This window comes from Triturus cristatus, chromosome 5_2 (genome assembly GCF_964204655.1).
Source record: "Triturus cristatus chromosome 5_2, aTriCri1.1, whole genome shotgun sequence".
Taxonomy (NCBI): Eukaryota; Metazoa; Chordata; class Amphibia; order Caudata; family Salamandridae; genus Triturus; species Triturus cristatus.
In genome coordinates, this window is record NC_140588.1 from 657,375,310 (window position 1) to 657,392,988 (window position 17,679).

Below are 17,679 nucleotides of genomic sequence, written 5' to 3' on the forward strand. Positions count from 1 at the left end.
TATGGATAGTCTCCTGATGTCACAATTTAGTACTATATGTGTTTTTTGTGTATTGTAATATATATACATGTGTTTTTGTATGTATAATGTGTTATTGATTCTTAATCTTTCTTTCTGTCATTTGTGCAAATCAAATATGTTATGTTGTGATTCTTCCCTACATGTGGTTATACTTATATGTATGTTTTGTCTATTTTTTCAGCCCTGATGAAGTTCTCCATGAGAACGAAACGCGTTGGCTGAAATTCCATGTTGTGTGTGAACTGTTGAATTTTGAACAATAAAGAAACGTTGGATATTTTCAGAGCAAATTCCTGGACATTTTTTATCCCTACGCACACCGTTTAAAACAATGCTCTAGGATCTGGATAACAGTGGCACTACAGGGCGGTTGGTGTCTGGGTTTGTAGCGTGGGACTTTTATTAAACAGAAAACTGGTATAGAGGTGCAGGAAGGATAGTCCACCGTCTGGTGTGTTTTTCTTGCTGTTTAAAAAAGAAGAACTATCTAGTCCTTTGGAGCTTATAGTCAGAAACAAATCGGTGGCAAGCAAGCTCTCATATTTTGAATATGGGGAGGGATGCAGTAAAATGTTATCTTGGAAACTTTGAACAGAACAACATCGTAATAAGATCCAGGACTTGTATCTAGAGGACACTGTAGCCTCAGAGGAGCAAATAGACAGCTACCTTGAGAAGATAGCAATTCCAACATTGTCACAAGATCAGAGAGATGATCCTAACTCATAGATAATAACCAAAGAGGTAATAAAGTGATAACAAAATTAAATAAAGGGAAATCAGCCGGCTCAGATGCATTACCGAATGAAATCTATAGCTCTCTAAAAGAAGAACTGGCTCCTTTCTTGACAGAGATATTTAATGCCACCTTTTTAAAGCCCCTGGTTCAGGTGGTTTGGGCTGCCCCTGTGGTGGTTAATGAACCTTTTTAAAAGGGCAAGATATGCCGAAGTAATGGGAGGAAATGAGTATATGCACAATATTGAAATCAGGGAAGGGCCCAAAATGCAATGCTTTATCATAGCTCTACATCACTACTAGATTGCGACTACAAAATATATACCGAAATATCGGCCAGAAGGTTGGGAAAAGTGGTCGGACAGTTGCTACACCAAGATCAGAAAGGTTTTGTTAAGGGAAGACAGATCCAAGAGCTGACACATGAACTGGTTGGAGCAATAGAAGTGGCTTCCCAGGAGAAGATCCCCTTGTCGGTGCACATGGAGTGGAACTCCCAAAGTTATAACCCCCTAGTAAAAGAAAGGATAAAATACCTAGTCATCATAGTAGTGAAAGATATAGATACAATAGCCTGCATGAACTTTAACAAACAATCTCTGAAACTAAGAAGATACTAAAAAGCTGGGGAGGACTTCCTTTAACATTTATTGGCAGATCCAACATCTTAAAAATGTCAGTCCTTCCAAAATGTACGAGTATTTCCAGTACCATATCACTGGATTTCAGGAGAGAGTGGTTTAAACAATTACAAGGAGAGTTAAGCAGTTTTACAAGGGCTTCAAAGGGGTCAGAATAGCATGGAAAAAGCTCTGAAGGAAAAAAGAACATGGAGGGATAGCTAGCCCAGATTTCTATCAGTATTGAAGAGCTTAACAATTTAGGAATATAAGAGTGACTAGAGAAATGTCAAACCTACCCCCATACCCGCAAGCTATGACGCAGCCAGAAGGCAGTTTTTCCTATACAAATTCAGGCACCCAATTCTATTTAAAAAAAATGAATTGAAGGTAATATGGTCAGCCTGTAAACTATGGTACCAGATCAGAAGATCCCTGAAAATACCATAGTATAGTAATTATGCCCCAACCAGGGCTGCCCCCAGGGACTCTAGAATATTTGAAAGACAAGCTTTCAATCCCCTGAAGTAGGAAGGCATAACAAACTGGTGTCAACTGTTTGTGGAAAACAAGCTAATAGGATGGGAAATGCTCTCAACACCAAAGGATAATGGCCATGGTCCTTCTGGATCTTTAGAGACATCTTTAAATGATTAAATTGACTTGTATCTTTCACCGATTCTGGCTTTGACTCCAAATATTCCTTTTTATCCTTCCAGGTAAATTGAGTTACAATTTATTCTTTTTGAGGGATAATTTTGGAGCATCCAGAATTTTACTTTTCCCTTTTGATAATGCCCCATCAGGGGAATAAATCCCATTACTAAATTACTCTGATGATTGTTTTTTTGTCTCCTTCAATTTCTAACCGTTATGTGACCTGTCTGGGCATGGATTTCTTCCGTTAATCGTCTTCGCCTACACTGCCATGAAATATTTCCATAATGACCTTCTGATATAAGACAAAAAAATGTTGTTATCCACCATTACAGACTCTGGGGCATATCTAGAAGGCGGCGATATAAAATTAACGCCGCTTTTGCGGCCGTTTTTGGCCGAAAAGCGGCAATAATTTTATCGCTATATCAGCAAGGTTACGCTATCGCGTGAAACCTTTCTTAGCGCCTGAATTCCTAACGCACATCTTTGCATCTCTAATGAGATGCAAAGTGGGCGTTCCTTCCCAGGATAACGGGAGAAGTGTCGCTAAGCGACATTTCTCCTATTATCAAGCCTCACGCAAAGCAGCATTGTGACAAGAAAAGTAGCGATAACCTCTGTTATCGCTACTTTATTTACGCCTGCTTTGAAACTGACTTAGCCATGATATCCTATGTAAGGTGGATATCATGGCTAAGTATGTGAGGCCCTATCAGCAAGCTATCACCAAACTTCGTGGGATAATCTCACGTTTGGCAGTTAGCGCTAGGATTTTATCGCTTTTGAGATAAGCGTTGCTAATAGCACGCTATCTCAGCAATAAAAATCCACGCTAGCCAACGATAATTATCCTAGCACTAAGTGCGCTTAGCGATAATTATCGCCGGTTGTTGCTGATATGCCCCTCTATTTTTAACCAGAAGAGGCTGGTAAGAGATATATACAGAGTCCTTCTCCTCTTCAATAGTATCAGTTTCCTTTTGGGCTTTATTATCATCTAATATTTTATCGTTCATCGCAGCCTTTGACACATCTACATGTGTAAACTCCGCAGATTCATTTACCAGCCTTATTGAAGTAGGTAGACAAACATTCCCCTTTTGTAATTCCACATTTATGTTTTGTAGTAAGGAGTTGTGAGACTGATGATTTTTATTTGCATCCATGGCTTCCAAAATGCCTTTTAAGATCCCTTGCATATGTATGATCCAACATTCAATAGAGCAGATTAAGTTGTTTGTTTGATATTTTGTCTAGAGTCAGTAAAATAGGTGAAGTAACTTCAACTTCACTCAGCTAGTCATGGCCTTGTGCAGTCTCAACTAAGGGACTGATGCGCAATGCCGCCACTCTACGCCAAAGCCATGCAAGGACCACCGACGTATTACGAGTTGAAAATGTGCAACTCATAGGGCCCGATTCACAGAACTAACTTAAGACAATATCCTAAACTTACTACCATTTTGGTATTCACAGAAGGTACTTACTCATTTTGGTATTCACAGAAGGCACTTACTCATTTTGGTATTCACAGAAGTTAGGACTCCTAACTTTAGAACTCCTAAATGCCTTCTGTGAATACCGAATGCCTTAAAATTAGGATTTTTCTCAGTTTAGTAGTAGTATAGTTAGGACTCCTAACTTTAGGACTCCTAAATGCCTTCTGTGAATACCAAAAGTCTTAAAATTAGGATTTTGCTCAATTTAGTAGTAGTAAAGTTAGGAGTCCTAACTTTAGGACTCCTAAATGCCTTCTGTGAATACCGAAAGCCTAAAAAAATTAGGATTTTTCTCAGTCTAGCAGTAGTAAAGTTAGGACTCCTAACTTTAGGACTCCTAAACTGAGAAAAATCCTAACTTTAAGACTTTCAGTATTCACAGAAGGCATTTAGGAGTCCTAAAGTTAGGACTCCTAACTTCTGTGAATACCAAAATGAGTAAGTGCCTTCTGTGAATACCAAAATGAGTAAGTGCCTTCTGTGAATACCAAAATGGTAGCAAGTTTAGGATTTTGTCTTAAGTTAGTTCTGTGAATCGGGCCCTTAATACGGTCAGCAGTCCTTCGGCCATTCCCATGGTAGTGCCTTCAAAACAGGCACCACAGTGGGACTGGCCAAAACGTTCCAGCACAGCATGGAAGGTGACGTCCACTCTGTCATGGAACTGGGGGAATAGAGACAGGGAGCCACATGTTGTGTCCCGTTTAAGGTATCCCAATGGTGTGGGGGCATGGGGACCATGTAGGGTCCCCTTAGTTCTTGCACCGCCAGCTTTCTCATGGCAGAGCTCAGCCATGAAAAGGCTGGTGGTGCAAGAACTCAGAATATGCTGAGCGGGACTGTGCCAGTCTCTGCTCAGCATAATGCATTATGGCACTCCTGCGCTACAGCCAGGGAACAACTCTTTGTCACAGTGAGTCTGGTAGTCACATGACCACTAGACTTGTAATCAGTCCTTGAGTTTTCTGGAAACCCAGCAATACCAAGGCTGTACTTTCAGTACAATAACTTGCATTTACCAAGGGATGCAGATATGGCAAAGATGATAATCTTGGAACAGGGACGCCTTCATATAAGCCAAATGATCATTTTAAGTCCATACTTTTCTGATCCCCTAAATCAATACATGTACTTACAGACATACCAGAAGGAGGTATTTGTCAACATGTTTTTCCATCCTTTGTTGCAAAAAAATGTGTTTGTGCAAACTTACTTATTAACTCTGATAATGGTGATCTAAACTCCTTGTCTTTTGAAGGCAAGCAGATTGATCCCAACTCAGTACCCTCACTTGCTGGTTTACAACAAAATCACTCTGTCCTTGCTTGGAGGAATTACTTTTTCCCTTTGCTTTATAATCAGGACGGATCTTATATGGATCCTAAAATGCTCGTAGAAGTTTCAAGATTCTACACATCTTCCACATCTATTATAACTTAAGATCAACACAGGTGTTTCCCTTATACACAAGCAGCACACACAAGCTACACTGACAAACTGCCCTGACACCACATTTACTGGGTATACAATTTACTTAATGAGGTATTGTCCAATATTGCAGTTCAAAATTGAGCTTTCCATATATACGTAGTGTTATGACGCAAATGGTATGAGTTTTCCTCTGGGGGTTTGAATGTAGAACAGAACAGCTGATATAGTAAACTAGCCCCCCCCCCAAAAGCTCTGGTACCACAGTGCACTAGTCGCTCAAGCAGTGTAGCAGTAAACTATAGCAGCACCCTGCACCAGCTCCCCAGCAAAGGCTCTTCCAAATGGGCAAAGATAGAGACACAGACGGCTCCGACTGAACCCTGGAGCCTCAGAGCTCCTTGCTCCATTCACCTCTTTCTGTGCTCTGTGCACAGTCCTCCACCCTCCTGGTGCAACAGCCGTGGACATTAACCACAAGGTAAAGGAGCAGATGAATAGTTTCCCACAGGTCTCAAGCCTCACTGGCCTAACGCCGGCCACCATCATGCTCCACAGGGCTGCAAGTGACTAGTGCACTTCACCAACTGCGGGCCAATCAGCCACTCCAGCGATCTGCAATCCAGCTGCAACCCAGCCACTGAGTACAAAGACAAACTGGGTGTGAGTCCTCACCACAACAGAGGTCTCTTCCTTTGCACTGTGCAGCTCTGAAGCCCTTACTTGTTCTTTACTCATCTTGACTTGGCTCGGATCCCACAGTGCAAGAGATCAGACTGTGCACACTGTACTCCTGGTTTCAGGCAGATCACAAACAGGAAAAAGAATGTTTTGTAAGTAGAAGTTTTGATGAGGTTCAAATTCGGATTCGGTTTATCGTACGCCCATATAGTAAACTGTCAGTAAATGGTTTCCCAAGGTGACCAAGATGAAGGCCAACAGTTCCAATACTGACAGTGTTCTAACTCTAAATGAGATGTGAAAGCTCCAAGATGACTTTACTACTTTTTAGTATACACAAATAAAGGTTACTACTAGTAACTTTACTACTAGTGATTTTACTAGTTGTCATTCGTTACTACTAGTAACTTTGCTACTAGCAAATTTACTACTAGTCAACTTACTACTAATTAACTAGCAATTTGTAAAATTACTAGTAGTAAAGGTACTAGTGGTAACTTGTCTTTATGAATATCAAAAAGAAGTAAAGTTAGACTTCTTGTCTAACTTTACCTTTGTGAATAGGGCCCACATACAACACACACATTAAGGGCCCCATTCACAAAGGTAAAGTTAGACCAAAAATCTAACTAAGACCAAAAGTATAACTGAACTACTTTTTGGTATTCAGAAAGGTGAGTTATTACTAGTAACTCTACTACTAGTAATTTTACTAGTAGTAAGTTTACTAGTAGCATGTTTACAATGAGAAAAGTTACTATTAGTAACTTACTTTTGTGAATTTCAAAAAGTAGTTAAGTTAGACTTTTGGTCTAACTTTACCTTTGTGAATCTGGCCTGGAATCTATAATTCTCTATATATGATTATCTTGACAATATTTCGGCAGTCCATACTGTAGGTTGATAAAAATTGATCTCTATGCAAATAAAACTGCCTCCAAGTCTAAATAGGCAAAATTGCTGAGTGGTGTTTCATTATACTTTACATCGTCAAACTGTTCGTCAAGCAGCTTCATCGAAAAATTATGGATTTGAAAAAAGTAGGAAGAGTGAAAATCTAGGAATTCAATGGCTAGTTGTCTACAAACACCAGAAAACAACTAACAACTTATAAGTAACTAACCAGACATTTTATAAATCAAGTAATACTACACCCAGAATTGACTGTATTTTATAATCAGATTCAGATAACTAATATGAAAATACAACATATTGTCCACAATATTTTCTCTTTTAGAGAGGATTGTGACAGTGTTTATAGTGCGCATTCAGTCATGTGTCATTGCACAAGCTATTTTCCATGCCCTTCAAGTGCACACTGTCAAATAACGTTGGATTGAAGGGCATTTAATCCATTGCTTTAAGTTTTAAAGTTGAGCTCTTAGTTAAGTTAAATAACCAGTTTTGAGAACATTGAACTTAATCTGTCAAAGTTTCCTTTTTATTGTGATAACATTTAATAGAGAATGAACAGGCCCTATTTTTTCTTTCCTTAGACTGCAGCCAGTATTCTGTCTGCTGAGAATGACAAGCCTTAAAACGAATAGTTTTGCTCCAGTCATGATGGTTCCCCTTCCTAGACATTTTGAGAATGACAGACATATATCCTCTTTAAAAGACTTAATGCGTAATTCGAAAAAAAACATGTATGCCCCTGAGACAGACATTTCTATCAATATCTCCTCTGGATAATAAGGCCCAGGAGCAGAGTTTAAACCTGGCAGAAGATTCCAACTGTCTTGCTACATCCTTATCTCCTCTACGCAGATAAGAGGCTGACAGCCGTTCCCTGCTCAGAAAATAACCAAACTGGAAAAAAAACCCTCATTTCAGCCATCATGAGGTGAAAAGTGTCCTGTACCCAGAACAGTCAGGCTCATGTGCTTAATTACACAAGCACTTACGAATATGGACTATACGAAGTTAGCACAACATATGCAAATATATGGGCTTCCGCCTAACTCTTCTTACTGTCAGTATTAGTACAATTCATTAAGTGGTTTTGTATTTTTTCATATGATGTTATTATTACTAATATTGTTATCAATACTGATGTTATTATACTTGCATTATTATCATTATTATTATTGCAGTAGCTAGTAGTATTAGTAATAGAAGGAAGGAAGGGTGGATGAAAACAGCTGCATTTGTGTACTTTTTCACTATTGTTTTTTTTCTTTTTGTAGCGATATTGCTGTTAGTAGTAGTTGTTAGAAGTAGTAATATCAGTAGTGGTGTTGGCAGTAGGATTATTGTAACATTTTGTTCAATCCGATTATCACATCTTGAATGTACAATCTTTCTCTGTGACTGTGTTGGAAGCCTCTTTATAGGAAGACATCCACAGGGCGCTTCCCTCGTCTTCCATTCCGAAGTAAAGAAGACCGGGGGAACTCTGTACAATAATTGTCTCACATGAGCCCAATTACAAAAATACAGAATGCAGCTTTAACATTTTGAAAGGTAATGTTCATCTAATTTGTACAGTCTGGAAGATGACATAAAATGACCTCTATTTGAGTTTGATTATGAAACCCAGTTATATACTGTGCATTAAGCTTTTGTCACATAATGTTTTGACTTTTCATCGGACTTGCTTTTTTCTGCATGGGTTTTGCAGACTTAAGCACTATGGGCAGATTTATGATGCCTGGCGCATCTCTGCAAATCAGCAGAGGTGTGCCAGGAAAGATGCGGCATGCAAATTTATCCTTGCGCCACCCATGATGCGCCGCATTTACAATGCGGCGCATCATGGCGCAGGAATAAACAGATGCGTGTCGCATCTGGGGCGTAAAGTTGGCGCAGTGCTGAAATAGTGTTGCGTGCGACACGCAACTCCAGCACTCTTCCAACTTGCCCTGCCTGTAACGTGATGCGTCAAGCCTTACGCCTGCTTCAAGCAGGCGCAGGGTTTTGACTCATCAGCGTTGGAAAAGTGACTCAGTGAAATCTTGTAGATTTCACGGAGTCACTTTTCAGGGGCGTTCCTGCGACGGAAAGCCCCCCACCTGCGTAGAAATGCCCACATGAAACCTGACGCAGGTTTCATGTGGCGCAGGACTTTACACCGTGACGCATCGACATCGACGATGTAAAAAGGGCGCAACATGGCGCAGGGTTTACTCCGCCTCTGCGTCACAAAAGTGGCGCAACGGCGGCATAAAAGTGGCGCAAGTCCAACATAAATTTGCCCCTATGTATGGCCAGTGTTCTTCCATTGAGCTTAACTGAGGCTTTCATCCTGCCAATAGTCCACTCATAAACCTTTTAAATACAATTGCGAGATATTGTGGACATTTGCGTTAGATCGACCGCTGTGGCCAAAAGCAAGGCAATAACTAAGTCCTTTTATTTGCTGCAGATTAATATCTTTTAGCCACCGCTGCTCGACGTGTTTTGTTTCTAAGTTCAAATATCATTTTGACTGTTTCATCGTGGAATGTCTCCAGCCTAAATACCTGACCTTTACCTGATCCTCTCCACCTCTTTACTTAAATATGTCTCAACACCGTTACTTACCTCTTCAGTAATTATATCTAATCTGTAATACATTATAAGTGATGGCAAGGCACAGTTAGGATAGGTACACGGATTAGAGTGAGAGTTAAGTGTAAGATTAAAGAAAATCGAAGTTGGTTAGGGGAAAGAGTATCAGTAACAGTAAGGGATGGGTTCAGGTTTAATAAATCAATGAGGATAAACAAAACATGTTCATTGTAAAGCTAAGAATAATGGCTAGGATGAGAGTAAAGATCATAGCAATGGTTAGCTTTTTTCTTCTGAAGATTATAGTAAAGGGATCTAACTAGTTAAGGATATTTTGCATTGCAATGTTTACTTTGAAGGGGTAATGAAAGCAACTCAAAGATGATGACGTTGTGCTTAACAAGGTAAAAACAAGAAAGCTACTGACACACATCCAAAGCAAGCTGGCATCCTAATGAACACAGATTTGGAGCAATCCAATCTATACAGTTATATCTGTAAGTACATGTTCTCCATGGTCTGATGTTAAGATATATCAAGCAATTCATTCTCTCAAGGGACTGAACAGTGGCATTCTAAATGACACTTAGGACAATACCTGCGAGATTTTCATGGCCAAAGACATGAGAGACGTTTGCATAGTATCTTAAAAATCAAACGGAATAATGAGGTGAATACACTCCAAAGGGAGGGATCTTTATAATGGGCCTATTTAGCCTTCGCAATCTCCTTTGTGAAGGCAATCATGCAATCAAATTGGGCCAAGATCCCAATCGCAAACCACAACCAAGGCTAGGTGTCTTTAGCATGTATGTGAATGTGTTTACAGTTCTCCTGGATATAATGTCTATCTGAATATTGACAATAGCTGTATATACAGTGTGACGTGGCTCAGAACTGTTGTGGTATGCCATTTAATATTCAGCTGCAAGTTGAAGCATATACATCTTACTGTAACAGTATGTTTCTGAACCCATTGTAAACCCACACCATAGGTCTACCCGATTGACACTGGCCCTGATGCGGCAATCCCCAAGCAGCGATCCACTAGTGAGAGGTACAATTGAAAAGGTGACACTCTCCCCTTTACAGTGGTGCCTCTCCCATCAGGATCACTAATTATGGGGCTGTGATATGACCCGCAGCACCAATCACAGTGAATGTAACCAGGGCCCAAAGGTTTTGACGGCTTTTCCTTCCAGTCTCTTGGAGATCAGTGTGCATGGCCAACTTCATCTAACAGAAAGTGAGAAACTCGACTAATTTGGAGGCTCTTTTCTTGCAGGTTAAGATTTTAATAAAAACATAAAATCCTTACATTTAGAGACCCTGAAGGATTTTCTGCCTTCAGTTGCAAGACACAACTTTCATGTTCTCAGCACTTGGTAGGTGGTCAGAGGCCCAGAGCAGGATTCTTTTTCAGGGTAGAAGAGAAGGGATACGTTTGTTTCTAGCTTTGTATTCATTTTCTGCTCAATCCACATTTCTTTCTGCCATCAGCTATTTAAATTCACTAACAGCTTCACTATTGTATTGGTGAAATCTTTACCTAAATATGTCTTGGCCTTCTACAGGACCTAATAACAAAGTGCATGCGTAAAGTAATGAAGCACTTAATGCCAATGACCAAAATTGGTAAATTGTAAGTGGAGAGCTGGCATTTTGATTTGGCCCTTTCACAAAGGACCGAGAAAGTATGCTGGTAAAGAGTAGGGGTGGGGCATGTCTGAGGAGAATGGGAGTAAAGGAACGAAGAAACAAATACATAGAGTGAATAAGGTTCAGTTAGAACAGAAACCAGGCATGTCATCAGAAAACCCCACCCCAAATAGTCAGCAAAGAGATATATGATACCATATAGAAATATGGTTAAAGCATTTAGACCAGGGTGAACCACGGCATGAAACAAATCTCCAGTCACAAAATGTAGTCTTTCTGATACTCTTGAAATAGATGGCACTCCACAATGCTAAGGTTTACTAGAAATACTGCACACTCAGGAATTCATCCAACATAATAATAAAAATAAAATGCAATGGCCCTAATGCCTTAACTAAAGCAAGTGACCAACTGACCTATTCTCAAAATATGATTGAAGGAGTAGCATGTATGTTTAATGACTGAAATAGAGAACAGATATATTTTTGTAGGCAAGAAAGTTGAAAAGGGGATTAGGGCATGGAACAAAGAATGAGTGCAAAGGTTACTGGGCATCAATTTCTATCTCTATGAAGAAACTGTTATGAAAATGGCATTGGGAGTCCAGGCTGAGAACCAGCAACCCAAGGGGTAGTGAGAGAAATTAAATAGCAATGGCATATTTAAATATATATATTATGCAGGAAAATACTATTTTGTTTTCCTCTCTTAATATAAGGAGAATATGACAAATAGTAAGTGTTAAAAACAGATCTACACAGACATTTTGGATATGAATAAAAAGTATTACCTCATTCTCTGCATTGGCATACCCTCCAGATATTTACCAACCCAAAGTCTTGTTTTAGCCTAATGATGGTGCTAAATATATTCCCTAGGTGATAAGAGAGTTTCAGTTTGATAGTGTATTTGCAGCAATCTAAAATACAATTGAAATCCCAAGAGAGAATTATTTGCCATCCCAGCCAACAAGTTCTTATACTAGCACATAGAATATTCCAATATCATCATAATCATTTGGACCGGAAATTGAACACAACGCTTCATGTTTAGCCTCAACCAAGAACTGATCAAATACCAACCTCGAATATTGTCAACACCATATAGATAAATGTTGAGTACTGAACACCCTTATGTCACATTTCAATTATTGTCAAAGTCCTCAATCTTTCTTGGTAATGTGGGTCTCTTGTGGGTAAACCAATCCTGCTTTAAGTTCACAAAGTTTTTCTCTTATTATTCAATGAGTGATTACACTATTGAGGCCTTTAACATTCTATCTCAAGATGACCAAAGTGGTTATGTTGGGAAATAGCCTGTAAAATACACTTCATCCAGTCAGATCCGCAGGAATAAATACTTAAAAAAACCCTCAACAAATCCAGCCTCAGCTGTTCTCCTGCTTTCTCTATTTTTTTTATTGATTTTTACTTAGCAACGCCCCTGAAACAATCATCACAACATCAAACACCGTTTCTTCTGGAATTTACTCTTATGCATTTCTAAACAAGAAGTGCAGCATTGTTTAGAGGTACACCACCCTGTCATCCTTACATAGGTGATATTGTGAGTGATGTAGCTGACCATGTCATGAGTGATGTAATATGTGAGGCCATAAGGAGTGCATTGAAGGGGCATAAGTTAAAGTTAGCTTAGGTAACTGCTGAATTTCACTGATTTTGTATGAGTGAAATCTGAGCCTAACTATGACATCCCTCTAACCTTTGTTTTTTTCAGTGAATTTCTATGTTTTTTAAATGCTGTTTCCTAAATATAAAATCTCTGTAACCTTTATTTTTTAAGTGAATTTCTAAGGTTTTTTAAATTATATTTTCTAACTGTAACCTGTAACCTTTAACAGTGTGTGTATATGAGTTGAAACTATGGTTGCTGTGTGTCCCTGGTTGGCCTCTGGTAGTACAGTGCATTGCAGGTGCTGGCTGAGCACGTACTTCTTCCAGTGTGTGTGGACATGGATACATTGCATAGGAAAGAGGTGAGAAGGCAAACATGTACAGCAAAGTAGCCTGACAAATACACATGCATTGTTGTGTCTGACAGTGTTACGCTTGTGTCGTAGCTAGGAAGGGATGACAGAGACTCCATCCACAGGCACTACATCCTACATGTAATGTGGCCATGGGTGAAAATGTAGCACGTGGCAGGATGGAGTCTGGAGAAAAAGTATCTCACCATCAGAAGATGTGAAACAGGGAACAGTCAAAGTAAAAGAAAAACTAGTTTGCAACCACAAAGCTATTGAGTCAGGGAAGGTAAAGGGCTGAGGTGGATGGGCCCACTTGTGTGGCAATCCTGGGTAGGTACATCTCACCAAATCCAGCACTTCTACCATGTGTAGTCCAGAACCTTCAATAAAAGGCTGGCATCCCAATCTATTGAATACGGCCATGCATATTGTTGATGTTTTAGAACATGAGAGTCAATGTAGAATATGGGTTCCATCAGTGTGTGGCAGTCAGTAGTGTCCGTGGTCCAAAATAAGAATTGCCAGAAGAGACATGTACACGTGCAAGTGAGGGGGCATGAGTCAAACAATGTATGAAGCTCGAAAGAAAAACTACTCTTGCAATGATGAAATGCGGTGAGCGTCCGTGCTGTTTTTGCTGTTTTCTATCTCCTGTCTTCTGTATTCAGTGTTTGTTTTTCACAGTTTTTCACAGTTTAGCCTTATTCTTTCACCTTTCCCGCCACTGCTGCCCTGTGGTCCCTATACCCTGCTTGTTCCTGCTCCCACCTCCCAGCTGCTCTCCCTTCCCGACCCGTACCTAATGGCGGCCACTGCATGACAGGGTGAGCAAGACCACTGACCTCCTGGTCAGGGAAACTGTTGCCCCCTCGTGCAGCTCCGTCCTTGAGTCTCTTCCCCCTGCACCTTTCTGGTCTCCCAGGTAGGTGTTCAAGGCCCTTCTCCACCCGCAGGCTCCTGGCTGTGCCTCATCCCTGATGGTCCAGAGGGATAGCCTTGTTCTTCTAATGGTCCACTCTGCCAGCCATTTTTGTATTTTTCTGTCTATTTTTTCCATTTGTTTCTCTGTGCCCTTTTGCTATTTTTTGCTGTTTTTCTGTCTCCTGTCTTCAGTATTCACTGTTTGTTTTTCACTGTTTTTCTTCCACTTTTTCCTGCCACTGCTGCCCACATGGCTCCTCCCCCCTGCGTGTTCCCGCTCTCGCATCCCAGCTGCTCTCCCCCGACCCCTACTTAATGGCTGGTGTGCCAGAGGTGCATCAAAGGCAAGCCCATCTGCATCAGTCCGCGACCCGACCAGAGCCAGGGACTCCATCACTCTCCTTGTATTCAACCCTGGACGCAACAACAATTGCCAGCTCTCGACACCGAGCAACTCTGAAGGCGCGTTCTCCTGCTGTCACTGCTGCCGCACCTTCACCCACCTGTGGACCCAGACAGCTACCGCCAACCCACCGGACGCTAGCGCACCCAAACCCCTCAGCTGCATCCTCCTCAACGTATGCTCCTTGCACTGACACACAGTAGAAATCTGGGAACCTCCTCAACACCCACGTGCCTGATGTAGTCTTCCTCACAGATACCTGGAAAGATCACCCTAACCACCCTGGAGGAGGCTTCTCCATCATCCTCTGACTGAGAACCTCCACCTCAAACAAAGCCTTGCCCCCCATGGAACACATCCCTTTCCAGATCCAGCCCAACCCCAGATTGACTTTACGCTGAACTCTCGCTTACAGACCTCCCAGACCCCGCTCCCCAGAAGCACGCACCGCCTACAGGTCCCCCACGACAGCACACCACCAACTCATCAGATCTATGAAGGGAAATTTCATTCAGGACAGAATCCTCTACAACTCCGACAATTTAAAGGAACTCTTCAACATCAAACAAGAATTAACCAGACCCCACAGCAAAATATCGATGTCCCTCTCTCCCAGGACCTCTGCAACAAACTCAGCTCCTTCTTCCACCACAAGTTCAGGACTCTCTACGACAACTTCCATGACCAAGACCAAGTCACTGACCCAACACCATCCACCAACAATGCCACTAAGCTAACCCTTCTCACCTGGAACCCTCTTACCACAGAAGACAGTGCAAAGACTATGAAGAGCCTCACCTCCGGAGCATCCGCTGACCCGTGCCTGCTGCACATCTTCCACAGAGCCGCCTCTGCCATCGAGACAGAACTACGACAGACAATCAACTACATCCTCAAAACAGGCACGTTCCCCGATGACGGGAAACATGCCGAAGTCAAACTACTCCTAAAGAAGCCCTCCGCAGACCCAATGGACCTCAAGTACTACAGGGCCATCTCTCGCCTCCCCTTCGCTGCCAAAGTCACCAAGAAAATCATCAACACCCAGCTAACGCACTTCATAGACTCCAACAACATCCTCAACTCATCACAATCTGGATTCCGCAGCAACCACAGCACTGAGACCGCACTCCTAGCCACCATGGACAACATCCATGGACTCCTCAATCAAGGCCACACTGCAGCCCTCATCCTACTAGACCTCTCAGCAGCTTTCAACACCATCTCTCACCTCACCCTAGCTGCCAGACTCCACAATGCCAGTATAGAGGAAATCGCCCTAGACTGGACATGCTCCTTCCTCTCTGGCAGAACACAAAAAATAATACTTCCCCCTTCCTCTCTGAACTGAACAGAGATCAAATGCAGAGTACCCCACGGATCCTCCCTTAGCCCTGCACTCTTCGATATCTATATGGCCCCCCCTGGCAACCGTTATCAGAAAACATGGACTCATCATAGTATCCTGTGCTGACAACACCCAGCTCATCCTCTCCCTCACCAAGGAACCTGCATCACCAGGCACAGTTTCCAGGAAAGAATGAAGGATGTTCAATCCTGGATGAGCAGCAGCTGCCTGCAGCTCAACTCAGAAAAAATTGTAGTCCTCATCCTCGGACCCACCCCCACTGTGTGGGATGACACCTGGTGGCCCCCCACCCTCAGAAACACTCCCATCCCCGGACCATGCCCGTAACCTCGAGATCATACTCGACTCCTCTCTCACCATGAACTAACAAATCAACGCCGTTTCCTCCGTGTGTTTCAACACCCTCTGCATACTCCACAAGACCTTCAAATAGAGCCCCCCTGAATCCAGGAAGACAGTCACCCAAACAGACATCACCAGCAGGCTGGACTACAGGAATGCTCTCTCCTTCACAAACTCCAGATCATCCAGAACGCAGCAGCAAGACTTGTCCTCAGCATCCCATGACACTACAACATCACCCACCACCTCAGAGACCTCCACTGGCTCCCCGTCAAATAAAGAGTGACCTTCAAGCTGCTCACACATGGGTACGAAGCCCTCCACAACACCGGATCTCAATACCTCAATGAAAGAATCCCCTTCCACGCCCCAAAGAGAAACCTCTGATCCGTCGACCTAGCCTTGGCCGAAATCCCATGGTTCCTTAGAGCCAGAACTGGAGACAGATCCTTCTCCTACATCGCCGCAGACCTAAAACAAACTCCCCCTCAGCATCAGTTGAAGCCCCACACTGCAAACCTTCAGAAAGGACCTCAAGACGTGGCTCTTCGGATAACCTCAGAGCTGCCCAAACCCCTCCCCCAGCGCCTTGAGACCATGACGGGTGAGTAGTGAACTTTATTAACCCCTGAATGATTGATTAATTGATTGATTGATTGATTGATTTAGAACTCTACATAGTTTGACTGGGCCCATCCCCTCAGAGTTGCTACACTGTGCCCTCTGTACACTAATATGGAGTCAACTGTGAGTGTAATGAACTCACATGATTATACACCACCTGGAAAAACATAATAAGAACATGCACTCACACATTCCTGCAGTGTATTAAGGTTGGAAACTCTGTAGAGGTATGCAGAATATGTGTGGAATACAGACCCCCTCGCCACATGAATACACAATGGGCTTGCAAGACAGCACAACAAGGCAGAGTGCCATGCTGTTCAGTGTGAAGGGCAGGCAGCAGGTTTAAAACTAATTAATGTCCCAAGCCACATAACTTTCACAGGAGCGAATGGCTGAGTACTGGTCACAGGGAAAGCAGGCTCCCTGGGGATTAGGTGCAATGTGCATATTAGTTGTGTCAATATATCCAAATACATGTGAGCATATTTACAAGCCCAATGCTCCGCCAAAACTTCACTTTTAATGAATTTGCAGCCACATACTGGGCTTACCCATATCTACAACGCCACGTAAAGCCACCCTGTGTGACTGTTTTTCGCTTGGCTGATATGGATTGAAATAACGCCAAGCAAGTTGCTGCCTTCCTATGATGAGGAGCTGTGCCAAGCGCATTATGGTGGGTGCTCCCATATAACACCCATGACATTTGAACTTACCCAGATTTACAACAAGCTGGAAATCTGGAATGTGTCAAGATCCGAAGCCACCACATTAGAGGTTTAGGAGAGGCGCAACAGGAAGAATTAACATTAATTCTCCTTATTTTTTGCTCTTCCTATGTGTGCTGCATTCAGCAGCACACACAGAAAGAGTAAATCGTCTCCCTTGATTGTTTTTCGAAGGAAGCTGCCTCTTCCTGCGCAAAAACCTTCATCCCTACAATGCAGACACCCTTCACCATGGTGCATGGGTATCTGCATTGGTGCATGGCGTACATTTGTGCCCCAGCGCAGTGAAAGAGGACAGGAATGTGCTGTATCTCATATATACATCACATCCATGCCTTTTTCTTTTGACATAGCACAGCAGGAAGGCATACAGTGCTGGCCTACAATAAAAAAGAAGAAATGAGGCCCTGAATGTCAACTTTTAACTCATGTGAACTATTGACATGGATCACCATCAACATAAATCTTTTCAATTCCAGAGGATGAACCACCAACTTATCACCAGCT